Below are 20,915 nucleotides of genomic sequence, written 5' to 3' on the forward strand. Positions count from 1 at the left end.
TGAGGGAGAGAGGAGGAGGGAGGGAGGAGTCAGAGGGTTCAGGGAGGGGTGATGAGAGGAGGAGGGAGGGGGAGAGAGGAGGAGGGAGGGGGAGAGAGAGGAGGAGGGAGGGGGAGAGAGGAGGAGGGGGGAGGGAGGAGTCAGAGGGTTCAGGGAGGGGGAGAGGGGAGGAGGGAGGGAGGAGAGGGAGAGAGGAGGGGAGGGGGAGAGAGGAGGAGGAGGGAGGGGGGAGAGAGGAGGAGGGAGGAGTCAGAGGGTTGAGGGAGGGGGAGAGAGGAGGAGGGGAGAGAGGAGGAGGGGGAGAGAGGAGGAGGGAGGGGGAGGGGAGAGAGGAGATGGGGGGAGGGAGGAGTCAGAGGGTTCAGGGAGGGGGGGGAGGGGAGGGAGAGAGGGGGAGGGAGAGAGGAGGAGGGAGGAGTCAGAGGGTTCAGGGAGGGGGAGGAGGAGAGGGGAGGAGGGAGGAGAGAGAGGCCGTCCTGTGAACTGCACTCACCTTGGCCCAGTCCTGCCAGCCTGACGAAAGTGTCCTGAGCCTTTGGCGAGTCAAAGGTGCCAGAATAGAAGTTGGGGCCCTGGGCCCGAGTGTGGGAGTGGGCCCAGGTCGCTGCTGTGGAGTTGGTTGCCGGGTGAGGTGCAGAGTGCGGCCAGCCGGCCCCAATGGCTTGGTCTATCGCCAGGGAAAACATGGACCAGTTGGTGAGGATCGGTCGAGGCCAGTGTCAGGGTTCTGAACAAGGCCCTGGAAAGGGAAGAGGGAGGCAGATGATGGTAATCACAACAGGGGGGCGGAGCAGGTTAATCCCAGTCACCACAAAGGCCAGGACCCAGGCTTGGAAACAGACACCAGGGTCCGTCAATGTTCTGCTGCACTGAAAGCTGCTGATTCAGAGAGACTGAGCCCCACACAGAGAGCAGAGAAAGGCCCAGGCTCGATCCTGGGCCCTGTGCTGCTTGAGCTGCAGCTCCCTTTGGTCAGGGAGGATGGGAATGAACGATCACTCGAGGTTCCTACTCACTAACCCGTGGCCCCTGCTAGAAAGCACTGGGCTCAGGTGCAATGCCCTCTACAGTTGAATATCAATGCCTCCCTCCCTCACATATGACCCTAAGTATGTGGTGCGTGTGGATGTGCACCCCAGGATCAGTCGGCCCAGCTGGGGGGGGGGGGGGGGGGGGGGTGTCCAAGAATGAAAATAAACCCCTTCCAATGACCCCACTCCACCTCCCACCCCATCCCAGTGACTCCAGACCCACAGCAATGTGGTTGATTCTTAATCACCCTCTGAAATGGCCTCGCAAGCCACTCAGTTGTAAAATCTCGCTAAAGAAAGTCACAATAAGAATAAAACCGGACGGAACACCCGGCATCGGACCACCTAGGCACCGGACACGACAACGGGCAAAACACCAAGCCCAGTCGACCCTGCAAAAGTCCCTCCTCACGAACATCTGGGGACTTTGTGCCAAAATTGGGAGAGCTGTCCCACAGACTAGTCAAGCAACAGCCTGACATAGCCATACTCACAGAATCATACCTTTCAGCCAATGTCCCAGACTCTTCCATCACCATCCTGGGTATGTCCTGTCCCACCCGGCAGGACAGACCCACCAGAGGTGGCGGTACAGTGATATACAGTCAGGAGGGAGTGGCCCCTGGAGAGTCCTCACATTGACTCTGGACCCCATATAATCTCATGGCCATCAGGTCAAACATGGGCAAGGAAACCTCCTGCTGATTACCCACCTACCGTCCTCCCTCAGCTGATGAATCAGTCCTCCTCTATGTTGAACACCACTTGGAGGAAGCACTGAGGGTAGCAAGGGGCACAAAATGTACTCTGGGTGGGGGACTTCAATGTCCATCACCAAGAGTGGCTCGGTAGCACCACTACTGACCGAGCTGGCCGAGTCCTGAAGGACATAGCTGCCAGACTGGGCTGCAGCAGTGGTGGTGTGTGAACCAACACGAGGGGACAAAACTTACTTGACCTCGTCCTCACCAATCTACCTGTCGCAAATGCATCTGTCCATGACAGTATTGGTAGGAGTGACCACCGCACAGTCCTCATGGAGATGAAGAATCCCGTCTTTGCACTGAGGACACCATCCAACGTGTTGTGTGGCACTACCACCGTGCTAAATGGGATAGATTCAGAACAGATCTAGCAGCTCAAAACTGGGCATCCATGAGGCACTGTGGGCCATCGGCAGCAGCAGAATTGTATTCCAGCACAATCTGTAACCTCATGGCCTGGCATATTCCTCACTCTACCGTTACCAACAAGCCAGGGGATCAACCCTGGTTCAATGAGGAGTGTAGAAGAGCATGCCAGGAGCAGCACCAGGCGTACCGAAAAATGAGGTGCCAACCTGGTGAAGCTACAACTCAGGGACTACATGCATGCTAAACAGCGGAAGCAACATGCTATAGACAGAGCTAAACGATTCCACAACCAACAGATCAGATCAAAGCTCTGCAGTCCTGCCACATCCAGTCGTGAATGGTGGTGGACAATTTAAACAACTAACGGGAGGAGGAGGCTCTGTAAACATCCCCATCCTCAATAATGGCGGAGTCCAGCACGTGAGTGCAAAAGACAAGGCTGAAGCATTTGCAACCATCTTCAGCCAGAAGTGCCGAGTGGATGATCCATCTCTACCTCCTCCCGATATCCCCACGTCACAGAAGCCAGTCTTCAGCCAATTCGATTCACTCACTTGATATCAAGAAACGGCTGAGTGCACTGGATACAGCAAAGGCTATGGGCCCCGACAACATCGCAGCTGTAGTGCTGAAGTCTTGTGCTCCAGAACTAGCTGCGCCTCTAGCCAAACTGTTCCAGTACAGCTACAACACTGGCATCTATCCGACAATGTGGAAAATTGTCTTGTACACAAAAAGCAGGACAAATCCAATCCGGTCAATTACCGCCCCATCAGTCTACTCTCAATCATCAGCAAAGTGATGGAAGGTGTCGTCGACAGTGCTAGTCAAGCGGCACTTACTCACCAATAACCTGCTCACTGATGCTCAGTTTGGGTTCGCCAGGACCACTCGGCTCCAGACCCTCATTACAGCCTTGGTCCAAACATGGACAAAAGAGCTGAATTCCAGAGGTGAGGTGAGAGTGACTGCCCTTGACATCAAGGCAGCATTTGACAGAGTGTGACACCAAGGAGCCCTAGTAAAATTGAAGTCAATGGAATCAGGGGGAAAACTCTCCAGTGGCTGGAGTCATACCGAGCACAAAGGAAGATGGTAGTGGTTGTTGGAGGCCAATCATCTCAGCCCCAGGACATTGCTGCAGGAGTTCCTCAGTGGCAGTGTCCTCGGCCCAACCATCTTCAGCTGCTTCATCAATGACCTTCCCTCCATCATAAGGTCAGAAATGGGGATGTTCGCTGATGATTGCACAGTGTTCAGTTCCATTCGCAACCCCTCAAATAACAAAGCAATCCGAGCCCGCATGCAGCAAAGACCTGGACAACATCCAGGCTTGGGCTCATAAGTGGCAAGTAACATTCGTGCCAGAAAAGTGCCAGGCAATGACCATCTCCAACAAGAGAGAGTCTAACCACCTCCCCTTGACATTCAACGGCATTACCATCACCGAATCCCCACCGTCAACATCCTGGGGGTCACCATTGACCAGAAACTTAACTGGACCAGCCATATAAATACTATGGCGACAAGAGCAGGTCAGAGGCTGGGTATTCTGCGGCGAGTGACTCACCTCCTGACTCCCCAAAGCCTTTCCACCATTTACAAGGCACAAGTCAGGAGTGTGATGGAATACTGTCCACTTGCCTGGATGAGTGCAGCTCCAACAACACTCAAGAAGCTCGACACCATCCAGGACAAAGCAGCCCGCTTGATTGGCACCCCATCCACCACCCTAAACATTCACTCCCTTCACCACCGGCGCACTGTGGCTGCAGTGTGTACCATCCACAGGATGCACTGCAGCAACTCGCCAAGGCTTCTTCGACAGCAGCTCCAAACCCGTGACCTCTACCACCTAGAAGGACAAGAGCAGCAGGTACATGGGAACAACACCACCTGCACGTTCCCCTCCAAGTCACAACACCATCCCAACTTGGAAATATATCGCCGTTCCTTCATTGTCACTGGGTCAAAACCCTGGAACTCCCTTCCTAACAGCACTGTGGGGAGAACCGTCACCACACGGACTGCAGCGGTTCAAGAAGGCGGCTCACCACCACCTTCTCAAGGGCAATTAGGGATGGCAATAAATGCCGGCCTCGCCAGCGACGCCCACATCCCATGAACGAATAAAAAAGCCTTGCTCTCCGATCAGCGACTGCCCACAATCGACCCTTTCGGGGAGACACGGGTCTGCAGCAGACCAGGCCCCACCCGGGTCAGACTCTCCACAGGGTCCCCCAGTCACTGTCCACCCTCGTACCTTAAAGTCGAGCATGTAGGTTCCGAAGTTGATACGGCCCATGCTCTCGATCACTATGTCCAACACATCCCCTTTACTGCCAGTCAGATTCAACACAAGCACGTTGTCTCGTTCCAGAATGCCCGATAAATCTGGAAAACAGTCAGGAAATATCACTAATCCCAATCACTGAGAGCGGGCGTCCGGGGTCGGGGGTCAGGGTCAGTGAGAAACAGGAACTTACCCCATTGACCAGGACATACCCTCGATCATGCACTCCATTCAACGCTGACATCAGGGAGGTGGCTTTCGTGATGGTCTGTGGGAGCTGCGTTCGATATAGCATGAATCCAAAATACTGAAACAGAGGAACAAGACCCTGCGATTTACAGACAGGCAGACAGATCCTCCCCAGGTCAGACTCCCATCAGTTACCAGCCAATATACCCCTTAAACCACAAGGTCAAACTTTGGTGTTAGGTGGAGCACATCTGGTTTAGTTGTTCATATTCTCTGCAGTTTAGAAGAATGAGAGGTGATCTCATTGAAACATATAAGATTCTGAGGGGCTTGACAGGGTAGATGCTGAGAGGTTGTTTCCCCTGGCTGGAGAGTCTAGAACTAGGGGCATAGTCTCAGGATAAGGGGTCGGCCATTCAGGCTGAGATGAGGAGGAATTTCTTCACTCAGAGGGTTGTGAATCTTTAGAATTCTCTCCCCCAGAGGGCTGTGGATGCTCAGTCACTTGAATATATTCAAGACTGAGATCGATAGATTTTGGACTCTGGGGGAATCAAGGGATCTGGGGATCGGGCGGGAAAGTGGAGTTGAGGTTGAAGATCAGCCATGATCTGATTGAATGGTGGAGCAGGATCGAGGGGCCGAATGGCCTACTCCTGCTCCTATTTCTTATGTTCTTATCACCATATCTGGCTGGACCATGGCAGGAACTACCAAAACTGCCCACTACTCCAGGATCATCCTGTCGGATAAGATGATCTACATCTACTTTATTCCACTGCCTTAATCCCCTCTTTCCTGCCCCCTCATCTCCAACAAGTGAGGGGGGGTCATGGACACCTTACACACAATGTTACAGCACACAAACAGGCCATTCGGCCCAATGGGTCTATCCCGGTGTTTATGCTCCACACGAGCCTCCTCCCTCCCTACTCCATCTCACCCTATCACACCATATCCTTCTATTCCTTTCTCCCTCATGTGTTTATCGAGCTTCCCTTAAATCCATCCACACTATTCACCTCAACTACTCCTTGTGGGAGTGAGTTCCACATTCTCACCACTCTCTGGGGAAAGAAGTTTCTCCTGAATTCCCTATTGGATTTATTAGTGACTATCTTATATTTATGGCCCCTAGTTCTGGTCTCCCCACAAGTGGAAACATTTTCTCCATGTTTACCCTATCAAACCCTTTCATTATTTTAAGGACCTCAATCAGGTCACCCCTCAGTCTTCGCCTTTTTTTAAAAAAAGAGAAAAGAGCCCCAGCCTGTTCAATCTTTCCTGATTGGTGTAACCTCTCGCTTCTGGAATCATCCTAGTAAATCTTTTTTGCACCTCCTGCTCCCTTGACTCTATTCCCACCAAACTGCTGACCATCCAACTTCCCTTCCTGGCCTCCATGTTAGCTGATATTGTTAACAGTTCCCTCTCCTCAAGTACTGTACCCCTCCCCTTCAAATCTGCCGTCATCACCCCCTCCTCAAAAGAACACGATTGACCCTTCTGTCCTTGCAAACTACCATCCCATCTCCAACCTTCCTTTTCTCTCTAAAGTCCTTGAACGTGTTGTCGCCTCCCAAATCCGTGCCCAGCTTTCCCGCAACTCCATGTTTGAATCCCTCCGATCAGATTTCCGTCCCTGCCACAGTACTGAAACGGCCCTTATCAAAGTCACAAATGACATCCTATGAGACTGTGACCGTGGTAAACTCTCCCTCCTCATCCTTCTCCACCTGTCTGCAGCCTTCGTCACGTTGACCGCACCGTCCTCCTCCATCGTCCTGCTGTCTGGGACTGCGTTCGTCTGGTTCCATTCTTATCTATCCAGTCGTAGCCAGAGAATCTCCTGAAATGGCTTCTCTTCCCGCTCCCTCACCGTTACCCCTGGAGTCCCCCGAGGATCTATCCGTGGCCCCTCCTATTTCTCATCTACATGCTGCCCCTCGGTGACATCATCCGAAAACACGTCAGGTTCCACGTGTACGCTGCGACACCCAGCTCTACCTCACCGCCACCTCTCCCGACCCCTCCACTCTCTCTCATTTGTCTCACTGCTTGCCCGACATCCTGTACTGGATGAGCAAAAATTTCCTCCAACTAAATATTGAGAAGACCGAAGCCACTGTCTTCAGTCCCTGTCACAAACTCCGTTCCTGAGCCACCGACTCCACCCCTCTCCCCGGCCACTGTCTGAGGCTGAACCAGACCGTTCACAACCTCGGCCTTCTATTTGACCCTGAGATGAGCTTCTGACCCCATATCCTCTCCATCACCAAGACCGCCTACTTCCACCTCCGTAACATCGCCCGTCTCCACCTCTACCTCAGCTCATCTGCTGCTGAAACCCTCCTCCGTGCCTTTGTTACCTCCAGACACGGCCATTCCAATGCTCTCCTGACCAGCCTCCCATCTTCCACCCTCCAGAAACTTCAGCTCATCCAAAACTCTGCTGCCCGTATCCTAACTCGCACCAAGTCAGTTCTCCCGTCACCCCCTGTGCTCACTGACCTACATTGGCTCCCGGTCCGGGAACACCTCGATTTTAAAATTCCCATCCTTGTTTTCAAATCCCTCCATTGCCCTCGCCCCTCCCTATCTCGGTAACCTCCTCCAGCCCTACAACCCTCAGAGATCTCTGCGCTCCTCCAATTCTGGCCTCTTGTCCATCCCCCATTCCCTCTGCCCCACCATTGGCGGCCGTGCGTCAACTCTGGAATTATCTCCCTAAATCGTGACTGGGTTGCGGGGGGGGGAAGGGAGCGAGGCGGGGGGGGGGGGGAAGGGAGCGAGGGGGGGGGGGAAGGGAGCGAGGGGGGGGGGGGAAGGGAGCGAGGGGGGGGGGGGAAGGGAGCGAGGGGGGGGGGGAGGGAGGGAGCGAGGGGGGGGGGGAAGGGAGCGAGGGGGGGGGGGAAGGGAGCAAGGGGGGGGGGGGAAGGGAGCGAGGGGGGGGGGGGAAGGGAGCGAGGGGGGGGGAAGGGAGCGAGGGGGGGGGAAGGGAGCGAGGGGGGGGGGAAGGGAGCGAGGGGGGGGGGAAGGGAGCGAGGGGGGGGGGGAAGGGAGCGAGGGGGGGGGGAAGGGAGCGAGGGGGGGGGGAAGGGAGCGAGGGGGGGGGAAGGGAGCGAGGGGGGGGGAGGGAGCGAGGGGGGGGGGAAGGGAGCGAGGGGGGGGGGAAGGGAGCGAGGGGGGGGGGGAAGGGAGCGAGGGGGGGGGGAAGGGAGCGAGGGGGGGGGGGGAAGGGAGCGAGGGGGGGGGGAAGGGAGCGAGGGGGGGGGGCGGGGAAGGGAGCGAGGAGGGGGGAGCAGCGAGGAGGGGGGAGCAGAGGGGGGCAGCGAGGGGGAGGGAAGCAAGGGGGGAGGAGGGGGAGGGAAGCGAGGGGGGAGGAGGGGGAGGGAAGCGAGGGGGGAGGAGGGGGAGGGAAGCGAGGGGGGAGCCGGGAGGGAGCCGGGGGGGGGGGGGGGGGGGGGAGGGAGCCAGTGGGGGGGGGAGGGAGCCAGGGGTCACTCGGTGCCCAGTCAGTGGGAGTGAAACACATGGACCGGGTTCGAGTGAGGCTGTGACCATTTCGGGACAACCTCCTACCTGTTTCATTTGTTCAAAGGTCAAAGGGTAGGTGCTGTTCACAGCTCCGTCCGGGGAGAGAATATCGAGGAAGTCCAGCAATGGTCCAAACTGAAAGATAAATGGCAGGGGTCAGGGGTCAGGGCCGCAAATGGTACATCGTTGGTCAGCTGGGAAAAATCAAACCCCCCTTACCTTCGTCATTGCCACACGGCCATAGGCAAACTTGGGAGTGGGAGGAGGCACCGGACCCAAAGGGACATCCCGAAACTGAGGAATAGGAAGAGGCAGAAACATCAGCTTCGAAAACCAGACTCCGCACCCCATCAACTCCCTCTACACTCCCATCAAACACTCCCAGGGCAGGTACAGGGTTAGATACAGAGTAAAGCTCCCTCTACACTGTCCCATCAAACACTCCCAGGGTCAGGTACAGGGTTAGATACAGAGTAAAGCTCCCTCTACACTGTCCCATCAAACACTCCCAGGGCAGGTACAGGGTTAGATACAGAGTAAAGCTCCCTCTACACTGTCCCATCAAACACTCCCAGGGCAGGTACAGGGTTCGATACAGAGTAAAGCTCCCTCTACACTGTCCCATCAAACACTCCCAGGGTCAGGTACAGGGTTAGATACAGAGTAAAGCTCCCTCTACACTGTCCCATCAAACACTCCCAGGGCAGGTACAGGGTTAGATACAGAGTAAAGCTCCCTCTACACCGTCCCATCAAACACTCCCAGGGCAGGTACAGCACGGGTTAGATACAGAGTAAAGCTCCCTCTACACTGTCCCATCAAACACTCCCAGGGTCAGGTACAGGGTTAGATACAGAGTAAAGCTCCCTCTACACTGTCCCATCAAACACTCCCAGGGCAGGTACAGCACGGGTTAGATACAGAGTAAAGCTCCCTCTACACTGTCCCATCAAACACTCCCAGGGCAGGTACAGGGTTAGATACAGAGTAAAGCTCCCTCAACACTGTCCCACTATGAGTGGAGTTGCAGTAATCGGTGAATTATGGGCAGATGTCGGGAAAGAAGCTGAGCTCGGGATCAAGAACTAGTTTCAGGATAAGGGGTCGGCCATTTAGGACTGAGATGAGGAGGAATTTCTTCACGCAGAGGGTTGTGAATCTTTGGAATTCTTTACCCCAGAGGGCTGTGGATGCTGAGTCATTGAGTATATTCAAGACTGAGATCGATAGATTTTTGGACTCTGGGGAATCGAGGGATACGGGGATCGGGCGGGAAAGTGGAGTTGAGGTTGAAGATCAGCCATGATCTGATTGAATGGCGGAGCAGGCTCGAGGGGCCGAATGGCCTACTCCTGCTCCTATTTCTGATGGTCTTAATGGCCAGTTTGGCTCAGGGGATGTCACTCTCGCCGCCGAGTCAGAACGTCGGGCGTTCAAGACCCCACTGGAGACTTAAGCCCAAAATCCAGGCCGACACTCCCAGTGCAGTACTGAGGGAGCGCCGCACTGTCGGAGGGTCGGTACTGAGGGAGCGCCGCACTGTCGGAGGGTCGGTACTGAGGGAGCGCCGCACTGTCGGAGGGTCGGTACTGAGGGAGCGCCGCACTGTCGGAGGGTCGGTACTGAGGGAGCGCCGCACTGTCGGAGGGTCGGTACTGAGGGAGCGCCGCACTGTCGGAGGGTCGGTACTGAGGGAGCGCCGCACTGTCGGAGGGTCGGTACTGAGGGAGCGCCGCACTGTCGGAGGGTCGGTACTGAGGGAGCGCCGCACTGTCGGAGGGTCGGTACTGAGGGAGCGCCGCACTGTCGGAGGGTCGGTACTGAGGGAGCGCCGCACTGTCGGAGGGTCGGTACTGAGGGAGCGCCGCACTGTCGGAGGGTCGGTACTGAGGGAGCGCCGCACTGTCGGAGGGTCGGTACTGAGGGAGCGCCGCACTGTCGGAGGGTCGGTACTGAGGGAGCGCCGCACTGTCGGAGGGTCGGTACTGAGGGAGCGCCGCACTGTCGGAGGGTCGGTACTGAGGGAGCGCCGCACTGTCGGAGGGTCGGTACTGAGGGAGCGCCGCACTGTCGGAGGGTCGGTACTGAGGGAGCGCCGCACTGTCGGAGGGTCGGTACTGAGGGAGCGCCGCACTGTCGGAGGGTCGGTACTGAGGGAGCGCCGCACTGTCGGAGGGTCGGTACTGAGGGAGCGCCGCACTGTCGGAGGGTCGGTACTGAGGGAGCGCCGCACTGTCGGAGGGTCGGTACTGAGGGAGCGCCGCACTGTCGGAGGGTCGGTACTGAGGGAGCGCCGCACTGTCGGAGGGTCGGTACTGAGGGAGCGCCGCACTGTCGGAGGGTCGGTACTGAGGGAGCGCCGCACTGTCGGAGGGTCGGTACTGAGGGAGCGCCGCACTGTCGGAGGGTCGGTACTGAGGGAGCGCCGCACTGTCGGAGGGTCGGTACTGAGGGAGCGCCGCACTGTCGGAGGGTCGGTACTGAGGGAGCGCCGCACTGTCGGAGGGTCGGTACTGAGGGAGCGCCGCACTGTCGGAGGGTCGGTACTGAGGGAGCGCCGCACTGTCGGAGGGTCGGTACTGAGGGAGCGCCGCACTGTCGGAGGGTCGGTACTGAGGGAGCGCCGCACTGTCGGAGGGTCGGTACTGAGGGAGCGCCGCACTGTCGGAGGGTCGGTACTGAGGGAGCGCCGCACTGTCGGAGGGTCGGTACTGAGGGAGCGCCGCACTGTCGGAGGGTCGGTACTGAGGGAGCGCCGCACTGTCGGAGGGTCGGTACTGAGGGAGCGCCGCACTGTCGGAGGGTCGGTACTGAGGGAGCGCCGCACTGTCGGAGGGTCGGTACTGAGGGAGCGCCGCACTGTCGGAGGGTCGGTACTGAGGGAGCGCCGCACTGTCGGAGGGTCGGTACTGAGGGAGCGCCGCACTGTCGGAGGGTCGGTACTGAGGGAGCGCCGCACTGTCGGAGGGTCGGTACTGAGGGAGCGCCGCACTGTCGGAGGGTCGGTACTGAGGGAGCGCCGCACTGTCGGAGGGTCGGTACTGAGGGAGCGCCGCACTGTCGGAGGGTCAGTACTGAGGGAGCGCTGCACTGTCGGAGGGTCAGTACTGAGGGAGCGCCGCACTGTCGGAGGGTCAGTACTGAGGGAGCGCTGCACTGTCGGAGGGTCAGTACTGAGGGAGCGCCGCACTGTCGGAGGGTCGGTACTGAGGGAGCGCCGCACTGTCGGAGGGGCCGTCTTTTGGATGAGACGTTAAACCGAGGCCCCATCTGCCCCTCAGGTAAAAGATCCCACAGCCACTATTTCAAAGAGCCGGGGTGTTCTGCCCGGTCTCCCGGACAGTGTTTATCCCTTAACCAACATCACTAATGGCAGATTATCTGGACATGATCACATTATTGTTTGTGGGATCTTGCTGTGCTTAAATCTGCTGCCGTGTCCCCGACAACAGTGACTACATTTCAAAACAGTTATCCCGTGTGAAAAGTGCTTTGGGATTTAAATCGTCTGCATTTCCCCTACCCCACCGCAGGCTCCGATCTCTGCCCCAACACCGCACCCCACTCCCCCGTCAACCCCCCGCCACCCTCCCTCCCCCCAGGGCCCCCTCCCCCGTCTGCCCCACCCCTCCCCTCCCCCAGCCCCCCTCTGCATCCCCCGGTCTAATACTCCCCGTCCTTACACCGCGCAGAGGGTCCTCGGAGCCACACCTGGCTAATCACGTCCCGCACTGCGTAAAACTTGTCCGTGGGATCTCCTGCCTCAGAGATAGGGGCATCGTAATCGTAACTGGTGGTAATGGGCCTGTATTTGGTGTTGTAATCAGCACCTGTGGGCAAGGGGGAGGAATCAGTCAGGATTTCCACATCATTGTTACTCAACTTTTCCCTTTCACCCCTCCAAACTCCCATTTATAGCACAGCCCTACAGTGAGAAGGTGGATTGAGTGATACGGGGAGATGGTGGGTAGGTGGAATACGGGGAAAAGGTGGGTAGGTGGGATTGAGGGATATGGGGAGAAGGTGGGATTGAGGGATATGGGGAGAAGGTGGGATTGAGGGATATGGGGAGAAGGTGGGATTGAGAGATAAGGGGAGAAGGTGGGTAGGTGGGGTTGAGGGATATGGGGAGAAGGTGGGATTGAGGGATATGGGGAGAAGGTGGGTAGGTGGGATTGAGGGATATGGGGAGAAGGTGGGTAGGTGGGATTGAGGGATATGGGGAGAAGGTGGGTAGGTGGGATTGAGGGATATGGGGAGAAGGTGGGTAGGTGGGATTGAGGGATATGGGGAGAAGGTGGGTAGGTGGGATTGAGGGATATGGGGAGAAGGTGGGATTGAGGGATATGGGGAGAAGGTGGGTAGGTGGGATTGAGGGATATGGGGAGAAGGTGGGATTGAGGGATATGGGGAGAAGGTGGGTAGGTGGGATTGAGGGATATGGGGAGAAGGTGGGATTGAGGGATATGGGGAGAAGGTGGGTAGGTGGGATTGAGGGATATGGGGAGAAGGTGGGATTGAGGGATATGGGGAGAAGGTGGGTAGGTGGGATTGAGCGATATTGGGAGAAGGGCAAAGAAGGGGAGGAACAGTGTGTTCCAGTCCAACGAGGAAGGAAGCAGAGCTGGATCTAGTTCTGGGGAATGAAGTGGGACAGGTGGAGCATGTTTCAGTGGGGGAGCATTTGGGGAACAGTGATCATAATATCATCAGGTTTAGAATAGTTATGGAAAAGGACAAGGAACAATCAAATGTGAAAATGGTTTACTGGAGGGGGGTAAATTTCAGTGAGTTAAAAAGGGATCTTGCCCAGGTGGATCGGAATCAAAAATTTGTGGCAAAACAGTAATTGAACAATGGGAGGCCTTCAGGAGGAGATGGTTCAGGTACCGAGTAGACACATTCCCACAAGGGGGGAAAGGAAGGGCATCCAAAGCTAGAGCTCCCTGGATGACTAAAGATATAGAGATTAAAATGAAACAGAAAAAGGAGGCTTGTGACATAGGAACAGGAGTAGGCCATTCAGCCCCTCGAGCCTGTTCCAACATTCAGTGAGATCATGGCTGATCTGTGATCTAACTCCATATACCTGCCTTTGGCCCATATCCTAAATACCTTTAAAATTAACAATTGAGCTAGTATCAATTGCCGTTTGCTGAAGAGAGTTCCAAACTTCTACCACCCTTCGTGTGTAGAAATGTTTTCTAACTTCACTCCTGAAAGTCCTGGCTCTAATTTTTAGACTGTGTCCCCTAGTCCGAGACTCTCCAACCAGCAGAAATAGTTTCTCTCTATCTACCCTATCAGTTCCCCTTAATATCTTGAAAATTCGATCAAATCACCCCTTAATCTTCTAAATTCCAGAGACTACAACCCTAGTTTGTGTAATCTCTCCTTGTAATTTAACCCTTGGAGTCCGGGCATCATTCCAGTAAATCTACGCTGCACTCCCTCCAAGGCCAATATGTCCTTCCGAAGGAGCAGCGCCCAGACTGAATCATAGAATCATAGATATTTATAGCACAGGAGGCCATTCGGCCCATCGTGTCTGTACTGGACAAAAAAGAGCTACCCATCACTTGGTCCGTAGCCCTGTGGGTTTCAGCACTTCAGGTGCACATCCAGGTACTTTTTAAATGAGTTGAGGGTTTCTGCCTCTCCCACCCTCTCAGGCAGTGAGTTCCAGACTCCCACCACCTTCTGGGTGAAAAAAATTTTCTTCAGCTCCCCTCTAATCCTTCTACCAATTACTTTAAATCTATGCCCCCTGGTCACTGACCCCTCTGCTAAAGGAAATAGGTCCTCCCTATCCACTCTATCTAGGCCCCTCATAATTTTATGCACCTCAATTAAATCTCCCCTCAGCCTCCTCTGTTCCAAAGAAAACAACCCCAGCCTATCCAATCCTTCCTCATAGCTAAAATTCTCCAGCCCTGGCAACATCCTCGTAAATCTCCTCTGTACCCTCTCTAGTGCAATCACATCTTTCCTGTAATGTGGTGACCAGAACTGTGCGCAGTACTTAAGCTGTGGCCTAACCAGTGTTTGATCCAGTTCCAGCAGAACCTCCCTGCTTTTATATTCTATGCCTCGGCTAATAAAGGAAAGTATCCCATATGCCTTCTTAACCATCTTATCAACTGTCCTGCTACCTTCAGGGATCTGTGGACATGCACTCCAAGGTCCCTCACTTCCTCTACACCTCTCAGTATCCTCCCATTTATTGTGTACTCCCTTGCCTTGTTTGCTCTCCCCAAATGCATTACACCTCACACTTCTCCCGATTGAATTCCATTTGCCACTTTTCTGTCCATCTGACCAGTCCATTGATATCTTCCTGCAGTCTACAGCTTTCCTCCTCACTATCAACCGCAAATTTCTTAATCATGCCCTCTACATTTAAGTCTAAATCATTAATGCATACTACAAAAAGCAAGGTACCGAGTACTGAGCCCTGCGGAACCCCACTGGAAACAGCCTTCCAGTCACAAAAACTCCCGTCGACCATTACCCTTTGCTTCCTGCCACTGAGCCAATTTTGGATCCAATTTGCCACATTCCCTTGGATCCCAGTCTGCCATTTGGGACCTTCTCAAAAGCCTTGCGAAAATCCATGTAGACTACATCAATCGTGTTACCCTCATCGATCCTCCTTGTTACCGCCTCCAAAAATTCAATCAAGTTAGTCAGACACAACCTTCCCTTAATAAATCCACACTGACTGTCCTTGATTAACCCGTACCTTTCTAAATAACAATTTATGCTGTCCCTTAGAATTGTTTCCAATAATTTGCCCACCACCGAGGTTAGACTAACTGGCCTGCAATTATTCAGTCTATCCTTTTCTCCCTTTTTAAACAACGGTACAATGTTAGCAGTCCTCCAATCCTCCGGCAACATGCCTGTAGCCAGGGAGGATTGGAAAATGATGGTCAGAGCCTCCGCTATTTCCTCCCTGGCTTCTCTTAACAGCCTGGGATACATTTCAACCGGGCCTGGTGATTTATCAAAGATGCTAAACCCCTTAATACTTCTTCTCTCACTGTGTTTATCCCATCCAATATTTCACACTCCTCCTCCTTAACTACAATCTCTGCATCATCCCCCTCTTTTGTGAAGACAGACGCAAAGTATTCATTAAGAACCATACCCACATCTTCCGCCTCCACACACAGGTGACGTTTTTGGTCTCTAATAGGCCCTACTCTTTCCTTAGTTATCCTCTTGCTCTTTATGTATTTCATAGAATCATAGAAAGGTTACAGCACAGAAGGCCATTTGGCCCATCGAGTCCGCGCTGGCTCCATGCAAGAGCAATCCAGCTAGTCCCACTTTTTTTTTTATTCGTTCATGGGATGTGGGCGTCGCTGGCGAGGCCGGCATTTATTGCCCATCCTTAATTGCCCTTGAGAAGGTGGTGGTGAGCCGCCTTCTTGAACCGCTGCAGTCCGTGTGGTGAAGGTTCTCCCACAGTGCTGTTAGAATGGGGGTTCCAGGATTTTGAAGGAACATCGATATATTTCCAAGTCGGGATGGTGTGTGACTTGGAGGGGAACGTGCAGGTGGTGTTGTTCCCATGTGCCTGCTGCTCTTGTCCTTCTAGGTGGTAGAGGTCGCGGGTTTGGGAGGTGCTGTCGAAGAAGCCTTGGCGAGTTGCTGCAGTGCATCCTGTGGATGGTACACACTGCAGCCACAGTGCGCCGGTGGTGAAGGGAGTGAATGTTTAGGGTGGTGGATGGGGTGCCAATCAAGCGGGCTGCTTTGTCCTGGATGGTGTCGAGCTTCTTGAGTGTTGCCTGGATGACTGCAGCTCCAACAAGCGGAGAGTATTCCATCACACTCCTGACTTGTGCCTTGTAGATGGTGGAAAGGCTTTAGGGCGTCAGGAAGTGAGTCACTCACCGCAGAATACCCAGCCTCTGACCTGCTCTTGTAGCCACAGTATTTATATGGCTGGTCCAGTTAAGTTTCTGGTCAATGGTGACCCCCAGGATGTTGACGGTGGGGGATTTGGCGATGGTAATGCCGTTGAACGTCAAGGGGAGGTGGTTAGACTCTCTCTTGTTGGAGATGGTCATTGCCTGGCACTTTTCTGGCGCGAATGTTACTTGCCACTTATGAGCCCAAGCCTGGATGTTGTCCAGGTCTTGCTGCATGCGGGCTTGGACTGCTTCGTTATCTGAGGGGTTGCGAATGGAACTGAACACTGTGCAATCTTCAGCGAACATCCCCATTTCTGACCTTATGATGGAGGGAAGGTCATTGATGAAGCAGCTGAAGATGGTTGGGCCTAGGACACTGCCTTGAGGAACTCCTGCAGCAATGTCCTGGGGCTGAGATGATTGGCCTCCATCAACCACTACCATCTTCCTTTGTGCTCGGTATGACTCCAGCCACTGGAGAGTTTCCCCGATTCCCATTGACTTCAATTTTACTCGGGCTCCTTGGTGCCACACTCGGTCAAATGCTGCCTTGATGTCAAGGGCAGTCACTCTCACCTCACCTCTGGAATTCAGCTCTTATGTCCATGTTTGGACCAGGGCTGTAATGAGGTCTGGAGTCGAGTGGACCTGGCGGAACCCAAACTGAGCATCGGTGAGCAGGTTATTGGTGAGTAAGTGCCGCTTGATAGCACTGTCGACAACACCTTCCATCACTTTGCTGATGATTGAGTGCAGACTGATGGGGCGGTAATTGGCCGGATTGGATTTGTCCTGCTTTTTGTGGACAGGACATACCTGGGCAATTTTCCACATTGTCGGGTAGATGCCAGTGTCGTAGCTGTACTGGAACAGTTTGGCTCGAGGCGCGGCTAGTTCTGGAGCACAAGTCTTCAGCACTACAGCCGGTATGTTGTCGGGGCCCGTAGCCTTTGCTGTATCCAGTGCACTCAGCCGTTTCTTGATATCAAGTGGAGTGAATCGAATTGGCTGAAGACTGGCTTCTGTGATGGTGGGGATATCGGGAGGAGGCCGAGATGGATCATCCACTCGGCACTTCTGGCTGAAGATGGTTGCAAACGCTACCCCGCCCTTTCCCCGTAGCCCTGCAAATTTTTTCATTTCAACTATTTATCCAGTTCCCTTTTGAAGGCCATGATTGAATCTGCCTCCACCACCCCCTCGGGCAGTGCATTCCAGATCCTAACCACTCGCTGTGTAAAAAAGTTTTTCCTCATGTCACCTTTGGTTCTTTTGCCAATCACCTTAAATCTGTGTCCTCTGGTTCTTGACCCTTCCACCAATGGGAACAGTTTCTCTCTATCTACTCTGTCTAGACCCTTCATGATTTTGAACACCTCGATCAAATCTCCTCGCAACCGTCTCTGTTCCAAGGAGAACAACCCCAGCTTCTCCAGTCTATCCACGTATCTAAAGTCCCTCATCCCTGGAATCATTCTAGTAAATCTCTTCTGCACCCTCTCTAAGGCCTTCACATCTTTCCTAAAGTGCGGTGCCCAGAACTGGACACAATACTCCAGTTGCGGCCGAACCAGTGTTTTATAAAGGTTCATCATGACTTCCATGCTTTTGTAATCTATGCCTCTATTTATAAAGCCCAGGATCCCGTATGCTTTTTTAACCACTTTCTCAACCTGTCCTGCCACCTTCAATGATTTGTGCACATATACCGCCAGATCTCTCTGTTCCTGTACCCCTTTTAGAGTTGTGCCCTCTAGTTTATATTGCCTCTCCTCGTTCTTCCTACTGAAATGTATCACTTCACATTTTTCTGCGTTAAATTTGATCTGCCACGTGTCTGCCCATTCCACCAGCCTGTCTATATCCTCTTGAAGTCTATCACTATCCTCCTCACTGTTCACTGCACTTTCAAGTTTTGTGCCATCTGCAAATTTTGAAATTGTGCCCTGTACACCCAAGTCCAAGTCATTAATATATATCAAGAAAAGCAGTGGTCCCAGCACTGACCCCTGGGGAACACCACTGTACACCTCCCTCCAGTCCGAAAAACAACCGTTCACCACTACTCTCTGTTTCCTGTCACTTAGTCAATTCTGTATCCATGTTGCTGCTGCCCCCTTTATTCCATGGGCCGCAATCTTGATGATAAGCCTACCGTGCGGCACTTTATCAAACGCCTTTTGAAAGTCCATATACACATCAACTGCACTGCCCTCATCGACCCTCTGTGTTATCTCATCAAAAAACTGTATGAGGTTAGTTAAACACGATTTGCCTTCAACAAATCCGTGCTGACTTTCCCTAATTAATCCACCCTTGTCGAAGTGACTGTTAATTCTGTCCCGGATTATCGTTTCTAAAAGTTTTCCACCACCGAGGTTAAACTGACTGGCCTATAGTTGCTGGGTTTATCCTTACACCCTTTTTTGAACCAGGGTGTAACATTTGCAATTCTCCAGTTCTCTGGCACCACCCCCGTATCTAAGGATGTTTGGAAGATTATGGCCAGTACCTCCGCAATTTCCACCCTTACTCCCTCAGCAACTTAGGATGCATCCCATCCGGACCGGGTGATTTATCTACTTTAAGTACAGCCAGACTTTCCAGTACCTCCTCTTTATCAATTTTTAGCCCATCCAGTATCTCAATTATATCTTCCTTTACTGAGACTCTGGCAGCATCTTCTTCCTTGGTAAAGACAGATGCAAAGTACAAACATACGAATTAAGAGCAGGAGTAGGCCATTCGGCCCCTCAAGCCTTCTCTGCTATTTGATAAGATCATGGCTGATCTGATTGTCACCTCAAGCCTACTTTCCCGTCTACCTACTATAACCTTTGACTCCCTTGTTAATCAGGAATCTATCTAACTCAGCCTTATAAATATTCAGTGACCCTGCCTCCCCCACTCTCTGGGGAAGGGAGTTCCACAGACTCACCACCCTCTGAGAAAAAATTTCTCCTCATCTCCGTCTTAAATGGGAGACCCCTTATTTTTAAACTGTGGCCCCTAGTTCTAGTCTCTCCCACAAGGGGAAACATCCTCTCAGCATCTACCCCTTCAAGTCCTCTCAGGATCTTATATGTTTCAATAAGATCACCTCTCATTCTTCTAAACTCCAGTGTGTACAGGCCCAACTTGTCCAACCTTTCCTCATAAGATAACCCCCTCATCCCAGGAATCAGTCGAGTGAACCTTCTCTGAACCGCCTCTAAAGCAATTATGTCCTTTCTTAAATAAGGAGACCAAAACTGCACACAGTATTCTCGATGTGGTCTCTCCAATGCCCTGTACAACTGTAGCAAAACATCTCTACTTTTATATTCCATTCCCCTTGCAATAAATGACAACATTCCATTTGTCTTCCTAATCACTTGCTGTACCTGCATACTAACTTTTTGTGATTCATGTACTAGGACACCCAGATCCCTCTGTACCTCAGAGTTCTGCAATCTCTCTCCATTTAAATAATATACTGCTTTTCTATTCCTCCTGCCAAAGTGGACAAGTTCACATTTTCCCACATTATACTCCATCTGCCAAATTTTTGCCCACTCACTTAACCTATCTATATCCCTTTGCAGACTCCTTATGTCCTCTTCACAACTTACTTTCCCACCTATCTTTGTGTCATCAGCAAATTTAGCAACCATACATTCGGTCCCTTCATCCAAGTCATTGATATAGATTGTAAATAGTTGAGGCCCCAGCACTGATCCCTGTGGCACTCCACTCGTTACATCTTGCCAACCTGAAAATGACCCATTTATGCCTACTCTCTGTTTCCTGTTAGCTAACCAATCCTTTATCCATGCTAATATGTTACCCCCTACACCATGAGCTCTTATTTTGTGTAGTAGCCTTTGATGTGGCACCTTGTCAAAAGCCTTCTGGAAATCCAAGTACACCACATCCACAGGATCCCCTTTAGCCACTTGTTACTTCCTCAAAGAACTTGAATAAATTAGTCAAACACGATTTCCCTTTCACAAAGCCGTGTTGACTCTGCCTGATTGCACTGAGATTTTCTAAGTGCCCTGCTATAACCTCCTTAATAATAGATTCTAGCATTTTCCCTATGACGGATGTTAAGCTAACTGGCCCGTAGTTTCCTGCTTTCTGTCTCCCTCCTTTCTTGAATAGAGGAGTTACATTCACTATTTTCCAATCTGATGGGACCCTTCCAGAATCTAGGGAATTTTGGAAAATTAATACCAATGGATCTACTATCTCTGCAGCCACTTCTTTTAAGACCCGAGGATGAAGTCTGTCAGGACCTGGGGACTTGTCAGCTTTTAGTTCTAATATTTTTTTCAGAACCCTTTCCCTGGTGATTGTAAATGTTTTAAGTTCCTCCCTCCCTTTCACCTCTTGATTCACAATTATTTCTGGCATGTTATTTGTATCCTCTACAGTGAAGACGGATGCAAAATATCTGTTCAATTCATCCGCCATTTCCTTATTCTCCATTATTAATTCCCCAGACTCACTCTCTAGAGGACCAACACTCACTTTACTTACTCTTTTCCCTTTTTAAATACCTGTTGAAACTCTTACTATCTGTTTCTATATTTCTAGCTAGCTTTCTCTCGTACTCTAATTTCTCTCTCCTTATTATTCTTTTAGTCATTCTTTGCTGTTTTTTATATTCTGTCCAATCTTCTGACCTGCCAGTAATCTTTGAGGAATTGAATACTTTTTCTTTCAATTTGATTCTATCTTTAACTTCCTTAGTTAGCCACGGATGGTACGTCCTTCCCAGAGAGGCTTTCTTTCTCACTGGAATGTATCTTTGCTGAGTGTTATGAAA

The 20,915-nt window shown here is 52.6% G+C and overlaps 1 pseudogene; it reads right to left on the bottom strand.

Moving 5' to 3' along the window:
* The window catches only part of LOC137318268 (beta-galactosidase-like), a 30,320-nt pseudogene that overhangs the window by 1,487 nt on the left and 7,918 nt on the right, over positions 1 to 20,915 (bottom strand).

The sequence above is a fragment of the Heptranchias perlo genome, unplaced genomic scaffold (genome assembly GCF_035084215.1).
Source record: "Heptranchias perlo isolate sHepPer1 unplaced genomic scaffold, sHepPer1.hap1 HAP1_SCAFFOLD_689, whole genome shotgun sequence".
NCBI lineage: Eukaryota > Metazoa > Chordata > Chondrichthyes > Hexanchiformes > Hexanchidae > Heptranchias > Heptranchias perlo.